The following is a 13,477-nucleotide window of genomic DNA, read 5'->3' as shown; positions in this document are numbered from 1 at the left end:
CCTAAGCCAATAATTTGATGATCGGCGGCGGCTCTGGTAGGAGACTCAAAGTGTCAACTTTGAGTCTCCTATTGGAAACATTAGCATCTTTCCGCCGGTCATCAAATTATTGGCTTAGGAATGCGACAAAAACAAAAAAATCTGCATGAATTCAACGCTTCATGGGGTGTGTAATTGATAGAAAAGAGGTCCTTTTTTGGGTGAACTATCCCTTTAAGTATTTCCACCATGGCATGCATGCACAGAAACACACACACACACACACACACACACACACACACACACACACACACACACACACACACACACACACACACACACACACACACACACACACACACAAACACCTAACTGACCACAAGCCTGGGGAAATAAGATGTTTTCTTTTAACATTAACCCAGGAGTCTATATTTTGTCACATGAAAATGCTCAATGGCCACAGACCTCCATCTGAAAATATGTTGTGCCATGGACACCCCGTTTAATACTAAGCTAAGCCTTTCTCCCATACATACTGCAATCTAACAGTATCGCTTCTGTATGCAACCACTGAGTTGCTGTATCATTTGAAACAGCATTAATACATAAAGGCTGTGAAATGCTAGATTAGAATGAACAATAAACCATAATGACCAATAAAGTACATTTTCATCGTTTACATTCTATGTCTAAGGTAAGGGGATGTTCACATAAATATGGGAATGTGATGTTGAAGGTACAGTATAGTATAGTATAGCCCTAGTAACCCTTCACCCTGTAACAATAGTCAAATTTGTGCAGTGATGCTGTAAATAATATCACTGATGTAGTGGATGATAGTCAGTGAAGTCATCGAGATTGAAACATTGAGATTTCCCTCTAAAATATGATGCAGTTTATCTCTATCCAAGCTTTGCTGTTGTTGATGTTGAGTGCCATATCAAACAATCTGTAAAAACTGTGCCTACCCAGCTGTCAGAGTTGTTTTAGACCAGTGTTGTTCTCAAACCTTTCATGTCAAGTACCCCCAAATTAAAATGTATTTTTTTCCCCAACATGTTTTGAAAATAGCTGATCTGCAAGATCTACAGAGTGTCACATCGTGACGACTTGTAAGCTTGTGTAGATCTGCTATTTTGATGCAAAAACTATCTATCTATCTATCTATCTATCTATCTATCTATCTATCTCCCTCTACCGACTACTAGTATAGAGATATGCATCTGCAAAGGAGAGAGAGAACACGTCCATAAGGACATTTCCATAAGTCCTCTCATCAAGTTGTAAACATTGACCACTTGACATGAGGGGGAGGCGGGGCCTTTGCCTTATTTGCAGAGTCCTCTGCAACTAACATAATGAGCGTCAGATCACCTGGCTCACGGGCCATTTTTCTAACAGTGAATAATAAAGTCATTTTCCATTGCAGAAAGGGACATTGAGGGAAAAATGGGAAAGTTTAATTAATAATAAATAGCCTAAAATAAAAAACGTATTTGTATTTGAGGTGACGGAGCACCTTCTAGATTTCCCGGAGCGCAGCAGGCAGGTTAGTCGTCAACATGTAACGTTGCTTGGTTGATGTAAAATATTGACAGATGATCAAATCTGTCCTAACTCATCCTCTGTTTGTTGTGATGGGCCATAATACTAATACTACAACAACTAATGCTAGTATTCATAATATGTATGAAAACAATAATTGATACAGTAGCAAAAACATAATAATGTAACAATATGTACATAGGCTGCACATAAACCAAGGTTTTGCTGTAATTTTGTAGCATTTATAATGACCATATGAAGTGTTTTATGTTTAATATGTTAAGTCAAAACAATCACCTATAACCCAAACAGATAACAGAACTACATTAAAGCAAGTCAAAATGTATAACATGACTGAAGGGTTTCAGAATTTTGACTGTTCTAATGTGTTGATATTGACATGACTACTAACTCAGCCTTTATGTAGTTCCTCAAGGCTGGGATCAGTCTCCTTCGCCCCTCCAAGGATGTGTTGAATGTGCTCAGCTTCAACTCATCCAGAACCTCCTCTGACATCTGCAGCATGTAGGCCAGAGCTGAACACTGGATCTCAGAGAGTTCCCCCCCCCTCTTGGTCTCTGACTTCATGTATGTTTGGATGTCCTGATATACTGACTGGTCCTTCAGCTCCATCAGACAGTGGAAGATGTTGATACATCTGTCAGGAGAGGCATCAGTGTTCATCTCCTTCAGGTTCTGGATGACTTTCTGGACGCTCTCTGGGCTGTTCTCTGTCTGACCCAGCAAGCCTTTCAACAGACCCTGATTGGACTCCAGTGAGAGGCCATGAAGGAAACGCACAAAGAGGTCCAGGTGGCCGTTTTCACTCTTTAGGGCTTTGCGCATGGTATATTTCAGGAAGTCATCCATGGACCGGACCTTTCTTAATTTCAGGGATATCTTCCAGTCAGCCAGGAATGTATGTAATACATTCATCTTCCTCTCTCTGAAACAGTGGAACAGGTAAACTGCAGCCAGAAACTCCTGAATGCTAAGATGAACAAAGCAGTAGACGGGTTCATCCTTGAAGCAATCACTGTCTTTTTTGAAGATCTCTGTGCACAAGGCTGAGTACTGTGGGGCTTCTTTAACACCAAGACCACATTTTTCCAGGTCTGTTTGGTAGAAGATGAGGTTCCCTGTCTCCAGATGTTCAAATGCTAGTCTGGCCAGCTTCAGAAGAACAGTTCTATCAGCCTCTGTCTCATACTTCTTCCCATCCCTCCTTGCCTGAACTAACAGGAAGTGGCAGTACATCTCAGTCGGGGTCTTGGGCAGCTCTCCTGTCTCGTCTGTCTTCAATATGTGCTGCAGAACTGTGGCAGTGATTGAACAGATGACTGGGACTTCACACATGATGTGTATGCTCTTTGATGCAGTGATGTGTGAGATGATTCTCTTGGCCTGGTTCTCATCACTGAATCTCTTCATGATGTACTCCTTCTTCTTGTCATCACTGAACCCTTTCACCTCTGTCACTATGTTAACAAAGCAAGAAGGGATCTGTTTGGCCGCTGCAGGGCGTGTGGTTACCCAGATGTGAGCACAGCGAAGCAGCTCCCCTTTCATCAGGTTTACCAATAGGACCTCCAGTGAGGTGGGACCAGAGCAGTCATGGTCAGTATTGAAGTCTAGGGTCAGCCGACTTTCGTCTAATCCTTCGAGGATGAACAAAAGTTTGAAGGGACTCTTGTCGTAACTAGAGATTCCTGACTCTTGCAACGTTGTGAAGATGTAATTAAGAGCCTCTTCCGGGATGCATGTGGCTGCGCCGATGCATTTGTGAATTAGCTGTGCCAAACTAAACCTTTTTCCATGCAGCAAATTTAGCCGGCGGAAGTGGAGCACAAATATGAGATGGGGATGTTGCATTTCTGTCGTTGCCCAGTCAGAGATAAACTTGTGCACAAGAAAGGTTTTGCCAACTCCTGCGATACCAATGGACATCACTGTTCTGTGAATGTTTTGTCCAGATGGTGATTTAAAGATTTCACTGAGTTTGATCTCCTGGCCTGTGTTCTTCATCCCCATCTGTGTGACCTCATGCTCACTGCTGACCTCTGTGCTCTCAACTTGTATGACGCTGACATATGTGTAGTTTTCTACAAATTCCTGCTTGTCACTCACTTGGACTGTCCCTTCAGGTACACACGCAAAGGGGTCCTCAACATTTGTTTTGAACTTTTTTTGGTAGAATGAAATCCGTTGTTGTTCACTCCCTTGTGTTTTCACCAGCAAATCTGTAAGAAACAAAACAATTCCTTTTGTTATTGATAGACATTGTAGAAATGTTTGTGTGTGTGTGTGTGTGTGTGTGTGCAGAACGTTTGTGAATCTATGGGTCTACCCTGAATGTATCCTGTTGAAATAAATGGAGAAATGGATGAATGTTTACCATCGTCTGGTCTCTGAGAGGAAGCTGCACTGCTCCCTGGAGTATCTGGAACATTACTGACATCTAGGATTACAGGATCACACACACACACACAATATCAATATCGGCCGATACAAGGGCGATATTGCCGCATTTAGAGCGATATAATGTGATTAAGTGAGCCAAAACTTGTTTGAAATAAATATCTGGATGAAGCAGCATTTGTGTTGCTGATAAGATATTTTATACTGCTTAATGATCTTTATCTTAATATCTTTAATAGCAGTCTTTATCAATACTGCTATTGATCCTTTTCTATTATTTATCACTAAAAAAGTTAGAACTTTAGATACAATTCATTACAAGGAATGTGAAACCAAGTGACACATTTTGTCATTTGGTAAAATGTGTTTCCATCTATCAAATTTAAATCTATTCCTTTCCATCTTGTTAAAGCTGTGAATAAAGAGTCTCCATCATACTAAAGATGCTATTAGACTGTCTTACTCCCTCGCATCCTGTCAAATATTTGAATAAACATGCTTTTACTGCTTTCTAGAGCAGTGGTTCTCAACCTGTGGGTCGGGACCACCAGCGAGTTCCCCAGATGTTGTTTTTTTTTTTTTTTTGGGGGGGGGGGGGGGGGGGTCCCTACATGACAGTGAACAATTTAAGGACAGCTAAGAACTTTTTAATATCTAAAAGATAAAATGAAATGAAAAAAAGACCACTACTGCATCAAAAGTAATCAACAAACTATACTATAAAAATGTAATGTTCAAATGTAATTATTTGGGGGCGTCACTAGTTCATATATAATTATTTTGGGGGGGTCCCCAGTTCATATATAATTAATTTGGGAGGTTTCAGCCTGAAAAGTTTGAGAACCACTGATCTAGAGTATTTGCAGTTAAACAAATCAATCAATGAATAAGATCATTCTCATCAGTAAAATATCTATATAGTAATGCAAAGATAGGAGCTGAAGAAGGCTGTCTTGACTGAAACAAGTCCACCCTATGATACTTAATAATGTTGTTGCGTGTGCTGGCCCTTATTATTTTAAACTAGTGACAAGTGACAACTACTGTAGGAAAAGAATAACAAATCTATTGACATTTGATCTTACCACAACTATCCAACATGTGGGGTTGGTGTTGTTTAAGGGCATCATAAAATGCTGCTTTGACGCGTGTTCCCCCTGGATCTAGTACAGTTGTATACAGATTCCTCATTTGGTCCTGTCTCGTCTTCTCTGCTTGAATCCCAGTATACAGCTCAGGATGGACCATGATTCCTAAACTGTCTACTATAGGCATCACTGTGACAACCTTTTGAATAAAATCTGCCCTGTGCTGTTTCACAACATGTGCTGTTTGAAACAGAAAAATAGAGTGGTTAATTGGCAGTACATTTATCAGAGAAAATGACATCATTATATCAATGAAAAATAAAGCTCTGCATCTCTACATCCTCACATACATAAAGCGTTACAACTGAGGGCATATCTTTTTTTGCAATAATATATTATTATATTAAGGATATACACTCAAAGGTAGCACAAGTAAACACCTTACTCAATGGTCAAGTCAAGCATTGAACTATATTACTGACAAAAAAACTCACCTTTTGCTTCATCCATTTTTTCTGAAGTCAAGTCGACACCAGCATCCTGTTGTCCACAAAGTGTTGTACATAAGAGTCATTTTATTATATCATATCATCACTGAACACTATTAAACAATGTTATTACACTGGTTAAATGCTTGATTCTGATTGGTCAAAAACTAAATTTAGTGGTGTTGTTATTTTTAAATAATGACCGCTACTATCAATAACAAACCACTGTTATGGACAGAGCCTGAGCTCCTGGTTCATATCAGCCCATGGTGATTTGTTTTTGCCATATCCAACATGGTGGCACCAAGTAAATAAACACAATGCAATTTACTGCTAAACAGTACACTGAAGAATGATTATGAAAATGTTTAAGGAGAGAAATAGACAATGCAGTACCTGAACATTGATTCATAATTTATTGACACTTACTACCAGAGTTTTGTGAGCCGACCGTGTGGCACTGGATACGCCTGGCATAATCTAATGGACTACTTTCATACCCCCCCCCCCCCCCCCCCCAGGGTGATAAAGACCCCTCCGCTTTGCATCAGGGTCTATCACCCTGTCCGGGTATATTTCTCAACAATGGCCGGCTAACTGTCAATTATCCCTTGTTTATGTCTATGTCCTTGTATGGTACAGTATTTGCTACAGTGTATTCAAATATGTCTCTATCATTCACCAACAAAGTTGAACGGAAACACAATGTAGACAATCATTTTCATCAAGTCAGGTTGGTCCAGCATTATTTGACACAGAAAAAATCGCTCAAACTTACCATTGTGTTGCTCAATCTAACCAGTAACCACCAACCACCAACGACCCTGCTTCACCAGATCAGCATCTTGTCTTTTCTGTCATGTCAAGTCTGAAATGGAAATAAAAATAAAACCACTTTGTCAGGGAGCGCCTGCACAGGCTAGCCTCGGTACCACCTATACCGGCAGGAACTAGCCCCCCCCCTTAAACTACACATTCTTTAGTTTTTATTATCATCATCACGAATCAGTGTCTGCCGTCCGTCCGCTGTTTCCTGTTTAGTGTTTACCTTACACTTACAACATCACACAGAAACAAACAATGTCTGATTTCTTTGGTGTTTCCACAATTTCCCTTTGGGATTAATAAAGTATATCTCATCTCTCATCTCATTTCCTGAAGACGAGCCTCTAGAGGGAGCTCTGTTTATAACTTCAAATGTGCCTATGTCTTTTAAAAAAACAAAATCCCCAAACAATAATTTGGACATCCTTAGAAGGGGGTCTTTGAGAGATATGCGTTATTACTTTTGAAAAGGAAAGCACGCTGGTGCTCTTCCTTTAAGACAGTGTGGCCTACCTTAAAATGTCAGCAGGTATCACAGGAGATGACTTCTGTCTGCTACGTTGTCCAGAGTCATGAGAATATCCTTGTCCATGAACACCAGCCCAAATGTCTCCTTTAGGGTGGAAAATATAATTGTGCAGGTCACTTGATGAATGGACAAAAATAAAGATGAATGAACTTAGGTGAGACCAATTATGTGAAACGCACAAGCATAACAATACAAGTTTTTATGTCTCTAACCTCGGAGGCTTGCTTTCTCAAGAAGACAGCCTGGGGAACGTTGAAGTGCAAAGTGAATAGAAAAGGGTGTGGCGCCTGACAGTATGTGCAGGAACGTCACTCCATGGGGGAAGGGCAGTTCCTCCATAACATAAGTGTTGGACAGTAAGTAACAACATTTACTTCAGTACTGTACTCGAGGTTTTTATTTTTATTTATCTTTATTAATTATTTGCATGACTTTCACACATTTCTTTTTTCCGTTTTTCTTTTTTTATCCCACGATTTTGTAACCCCTATTTTTTACACCCAGTGCCAATTGTTTATGTAATCCTGGGCACTACCTTCCCTCTGCCAACCGAGGGAGGCCAGGGCTGAGCTCATGCCTCCTTCAATGCATGAGAGCCAACTGACCACCTTGTCACCTGACAGGGGGGAGTTTTCCTGGTAGGACGTAGCGCGTGGAAGGAACACGTTATTCCAACCAGTTCCTTTCCCCTCCATCAGGCGCCCCGGCTAGCCAGGGGGAGGCAGTATAGTGACCAGGATTACTGCATGTTTTTGTGAGGGTACCTACTCTAGGGAACACAGGGAGAACATGGACTTTCACACATTGCTTTCTTCTCTTCCTTATTGTTTGCAAATCAAGTGATTGTACCTTGATTATTTATTTTTTTGTACTCGTTTCTGTCAACATCTTGTATGTTTTGATCTTTGTTTTGTTTTGGTTGTTTTGTGTTTGTATTACTCCAGCATGCTAGTATCTCCTTTTAGCATGATGTTTATTAACATGTGCAAAGGGTAGGCAAAATAAGCTTAGGCTTCAGCCTACACCTTTTGGTCTGTGTATTACCATCATTATTATTTATTATTTATTACTACTATTATTGTAATTATTATTGATGGGAAAAAAAGAGAGTGAAAAGAACAGTGTATGTATATAACTGCCTTACAGACCAAATAAAATCTACTACTACTACTACTACTACTACATTTCAAATGGAAATATTGTACTTTTGACTCCTCCACATTCCTAGGTGTAAACAAAAACATATTATGAATTAACCACTTAAGTCCTGTTTCAAATATAGTGAAAATAGCAGATCTACAAGCTCACAATATGTCGCACCTGACATATTGTGAGCTTGTATATCGGCTATTTTCACTATTTTTGAACATTTCTAATTTTAAAAACTTCGGAAATTGTAAATTCCCTTTAAGCCATAATTTTTCTCTGTACCTCACCTGAACCTGACACTGTTTTGTATTGTACAAGTGTACAAGTACAAGTGCTAACAAGAGAGAATGTAAATAGAGAAATGCTTTACATACACGCACGCACACAGAAACGCACACACATGCACACGTGCACACACATGCACTCGTGCACACACATTGAGGGCAGAGGAAACCATGCAAGGCACTAACCTGCTCATCTGAAGCAGTTAGTGGTTTAGTGTCTTGCTCTAGAACACAAGAACACTTCAACACACAGCCAATAGTAGCCGGGGATCGAACCGAGACGGTCGCTTTACCTCCTGAGCCCCTCAAAAGCCACTGAAGGTCCTATGGCTAATTGTTTTCTAAATATGTGTCTTAACATGTATTTGACCACTATTGGAATGCTCCAATAAAGCAATTTTGTTTTACGCAAGCTGCATTTTCCATAGTTAACCCATTAAGACCGGGAACGCATTGTGTATAATTTTAGATTTATTTGGCTATTTGAGTTAATATCGATTTATGAGTTATTCACAATTTTTCAAAAATAGCAGATCTACAAGCTCACAAGCTGTAGATCTGCTATTTTTGAATAGCACTCGGTGCCGCGCGAAAGTAGAAAAAATAGCAGATCTTCAAGCTCATATCATTGAGCTTTTGGATCTGCCGTTTTTGAAACATTCTGAAAGGTAAAGTAAAAGTGGTTTAGTGTGTGTGTGGGTTTTATGCATATTGAACAAATGAAAGGTGATAAAAAGAACTCATTGGAACACAGGTTGTTTTTCTCATTTCCTGAAAAGTAAAGGTTTTTGTCATACAAGGTTTGCGTTTTCTTCAAAGCACACTTTTTGCTACCACTCCTACAAATTATGTCCAAAACTCACACACACCGATACATATTATTTCTGGAGTCATGGGATCAATCAGTATCAGTCAGATTTCGCTGGTTATTTTCCAATTAGCTATAACTGCCTTCCAAACTTTACAGGCCCTGGGTAGGCAACCTGGCCTGGCTAACTCATAACTGTATGAGTTTAACACTTACACTAATAGTAAATGTATGTTACAGTTCATATGGGAAATCAGTAAGCGTTTTAGTGCACCGAGCTGGAATCGAACCCTGTTCTCCAGCTCAGTCAGCAGCAGACTCAGCTGCGTGAAGAAAACTCACATGGGGGTGAGTCCTACGATATTATTAATTTGTTTCATTGATAAGGATAAGGATAACAAATCAGCAGGAATTACTGCTGTAATTACATTTTCTAATAAATATTCATATAATATAAGGCCAGCAATGTAGCTGTCCGGCAAGGTTCCGGACGGTCCCAAATGTCCCCCCACTTTTCAGCTATCGACTGATTTTTTTTTCTCAAAAAAAATAATCGACCGGTTGGTTACCACTGGTCTATACAAACACAATTGGTCGTGTTCTGGGGAGGGAAGCCGGGCGGGGAGGGTGATGTTTGTCATGGCATGTACTCCTACGGGTTGGTGGCGGAGCCTGTCAGCAGGGAATGTTGGGTAGGAGGAGCAGGACGGAGGCTCTACTACTTCCTGCTCAAAAGATACTTGAGTAAAAGTACAAAAGTACAAAAGTATTGGAATGAAAATGTTTTCAAAGTATCAAAGTGCCAAAAGTAAAAGTTTTCATTATGCAGGAGGTCCCATTTCACAAGTTTTCAAATGCATGAAATTTATAAAAGTCCTTAGAAAATAGCCGATCTACAAGCTCACAACGTGCTATTTTCAAATTGCCAAAGTATATAGGTCTGAAGTGGTTTTGTAATAATAATAAAAAAGTACTGTAACTAAAGTTTTTAAATAATTAATAGTGGAGTAAAAGTACAATATTTCCCTTCGAGATGTAGTGGAGTAGAAGTAAAAATTATTGAAAATTTGAAAATTGTACTTAAGTACAGTGCTTGAGTAAATGTACTCTCCACCACTGCTCTTTTGACAGGCTGCTGAGTGTAAATCAGGACACATGATCAAACTGGTTGTGACACTGCATTCCTTTTAATTCCTGCCATGGCCTTCTTTATATAATCACTCATCATCTACGTGCCAGTTTCGACTCTCAAGTTAATCTTTCTATTGTTCCATTCACACGCCATGCAACACACCTACGCATGGAATCACAGTCATGTTCTCATCAACATAAAATGCCTGCTCACCTCAGTGACAAACAACTATTAAAGCTACCCAGATGATTGATTGTCATAAAACTGCAATATTCATTGGCTCATTAAAGCTTCATTTTTTCACTTAGAAAAAATCCGCTTGCTCCCAAAAACAAAAAATGTGTTATTGTTACGGGGCTGCTGGGTACCTCATTAACAAAACTGCTCCTGAGTAAAACAGGAAAACACACAGAACAATGAAAACACTTGACTTGACGTTCTCTTTCCAGAATGCAACTCACAATCTGTTGGTTTTATGAAATTTTCCCTTTTTTTTAATCAAAAATCATGTCATCACAATACATTTCACCTCCATTCATCTCTGTTTTAGTCTTTGTGATTCATTTTCACATTAATCACAATTTCAGTTCACCAAATACATATATTCAGATCACATTAATTAACTTTTCCACATATTCACTGTTATTCAATACTTTAAATACCCTTAATGTTGAATAATACTCTTTAGCAGTAAAGTATATTTTCCACAGCATATGACTGGCTTGAAACTTGCAGTTTTAAGGTGCACTGTCCCTTTAAACTACTCCCTACCAAAAGTGACATTAAACTCCTGTGCTGCTCACAGGCACTGAAATGTAGGTCTGGAATGCTTGTGTTCCACAATATTGCCAAAATGTATGTATAGAAAATAACTTAATGTGTTACCCAAAATCACCATAACAGTGCATGTCTTCATGAATCAAAACACAAACAAAACAATAAAACCCCAAATCAAAATCATTCACTGTGTACACAAGCTCTTGCAAACACCCCAATCTGAACCACGTGATATTTTTATACAACGAGATTTTGACAAGTCCTGGAAAAGAAGCGCTGTGATTGGCCAGTAGTCCCTTTGAGTGGCAGTTGGGGCAAACGGTGAGCGTTTGTCCCAGCGATTCTGTGCCTATCGTTACGTAACTCGGACGGCGCTGAATCGGCTCAAGCGAACTTCACAACGTTCGGCACGGCGACTTGCTCGCTTTAGCTCCCTCGCCGGTGCCTCTCGTGGCTCAAGTTCGCTTGAGACAGTGCCTCCGTCACGGTTCAAAACTATAATTGTCGGAAAAAGAGTGCCGGCAGGGGGATTCGATCACGGGGGGTTGGGATCGGCACTACCCAGCCCCTGGTGGACTGTAAGAGCGCTTCATTATCTGACCATTCACAGAGCTCCCGGCTTCAATTGCTGCAAATGAAAACCACGCCCTTCATTTTCCAGCCACTAAAAAAGTCCCCCTTCTTTTCCCTTCATTTTCTTTCCGCATTTTCTTGGCAATTAAATCTTCCCCTCGGCTCTTTTACCTGTTGGCCAATGAAAACCCGATCTTACCCCCTTTCCCATTTTCTTTTCAGCCAATCTGCACACGGCGGTACGGGCCGCGGCGCAGTGTAAACATCACGTTTACGCTGCATCGCCTGGTGTTTGCACTTTCTCCATTTACAGTCCGTACATCTGCATAAACTTTCAGATTTCAAATATAAAGTTCTTACCCCATGGCCACGGATTTTACAATTATGTACGGGCCCTCAAAAGTACCCGTATATTCCGTATTGTTCAATAAAAAGGCTTTTAATCCGATCGGCGGCCATTTTCTCATTGAGTTATATAATGTATCAAAGTGCAATACACCTACCAACCGAAGCATACGGATACAATTTAGAGAAAATGGTCACCGATCGGATTAAAGTGCTAAACCAGGGGTCTTCAACGTTTTCAGGCCAAGGACCCCCTAGCTAAGAGGGAGATGAAGCAGGGACCCCCTCTTCTATATTGTATAAAATTGTGTTTCAGATTCAACTTTTTATTGTTTACGTGGTCTGCTCTTTTTTCCCTCTACACCTATACCTCTTTGCCAAAAATAGCAGATCTACAAGCTCACAACGCCTCACAGCACGAGGCGTTGTGAGCTTGTAGATCTGCTATTTTTGGCTAAAGTTCTCCTCAGAAAAGGGAGGGTTCAAGTGGTTACGGTAAAAAAAATAAAACATATCACACAAAGATTTGGCGGACCCCCTGTAGTAACTCTGAGGACCGTGTGCTAAACAATACGGAAGATATGGGTACTTATGTAGGGGTACCCGAGTAGAATTGTAACATCAGGTGGCCAGGAGGTAAGTACATTTGAAATCTGAAAGTTTATTTAGATGTATGGGCCGTAAATGGAGAAAGTGCAAACACCAGGTTGAAGTTCATCCATGACTGTATCATTTCCACCACTGTGAATTAAGCGTGACAACTGATTTATTTAATTACTAACACCTGTGGAGCTTGATGCAGTGTGCTGATCTTGCTGTGCAGAAAAAAAAATGTTTATTTATAATTTTTTTCTTGATGGACTAATAACCTCCTATGTGGGCTGGCAGCAGGCCATAAAAATGATGGCGAGTCTGTGTTGCATTCTGGCCTTGCAAATCTGCTATGTTCAGTGCGCAACACCGCCATGTGACAAAGTACAAATCAGGCTTTTGTCTGCCTTGGCGTCTGTCGTCTGTCTAATTTATGGCTCATTTAAGTAACCAATCTTCAAGTTCACAACATGTTAGATCGTGATGCATTGTGAGCATCAGTAAGCTTGTATGAAATGGGCTATTCAGTGCGCAAAACCACCGTGCAATCATACTATAATTCTAGTAACCGTCTTGAGTAGGTGAGTAGGTGAAGCGTAGGTGAAGCTAGCCGGTTCTCCTCAATGGCTGGACCAATTGCTCTGATTTTGCACACAGCCATTGACCATTACCATCTGAACTTAACTGTGAAGCCCGTTTTTCAATTTCACCAAATCTCAGCTTCTTATTAGCGTTTTTGTGTCAAACACTGTCGCCATGGTTACGGGGCTGCCCAGCTATGGGACGAACTGCCTCCCGGGTTGCCAGATCATGTGCGCATATCCCCCCACGGATGCGTCGACCGGGTATGGTCTAGTTAAGTATAAACCATGCAGCAATCCAGTGGCAGCAGCAACTTTTCTCTGCTACCTACACATCATCATGGGCAGTCACCGTCAGTGCAGCA

General features: G+C 40.5%; 1 protein-coding gene across 1 annotated transcript in view; it reads right to left on the bottom strand.

Annotated features, from left to right (window-relative positions):
- Positions 1 to 13,477, bottom strand: part of LOC311051243 (NACHT, LRR and PYD domains-containing protein 3-like) — a 380,092-nt gene that overhangs the window by 12,726 nt on the left and 353,889 nt on the right. The window lies entirely within an intron of this gene.

Source organism: Gymnoscopelus microlampas, assembly GCF_963454915.1.
Source record: "Gymnoscopelus microlampas genome assembly, chromosome: 9".
NCBI lineage: Eukaryota > Metazoa > Chordata > Actinopteri > Myctophiformes > Myctophidae > Gymnoscopelus > Gymnoscopelus microlampas.
Note: the sequence above shows the minus strand (reverse complement) of the source record. Positions and strands in the feature narration are given on the sequence as shown.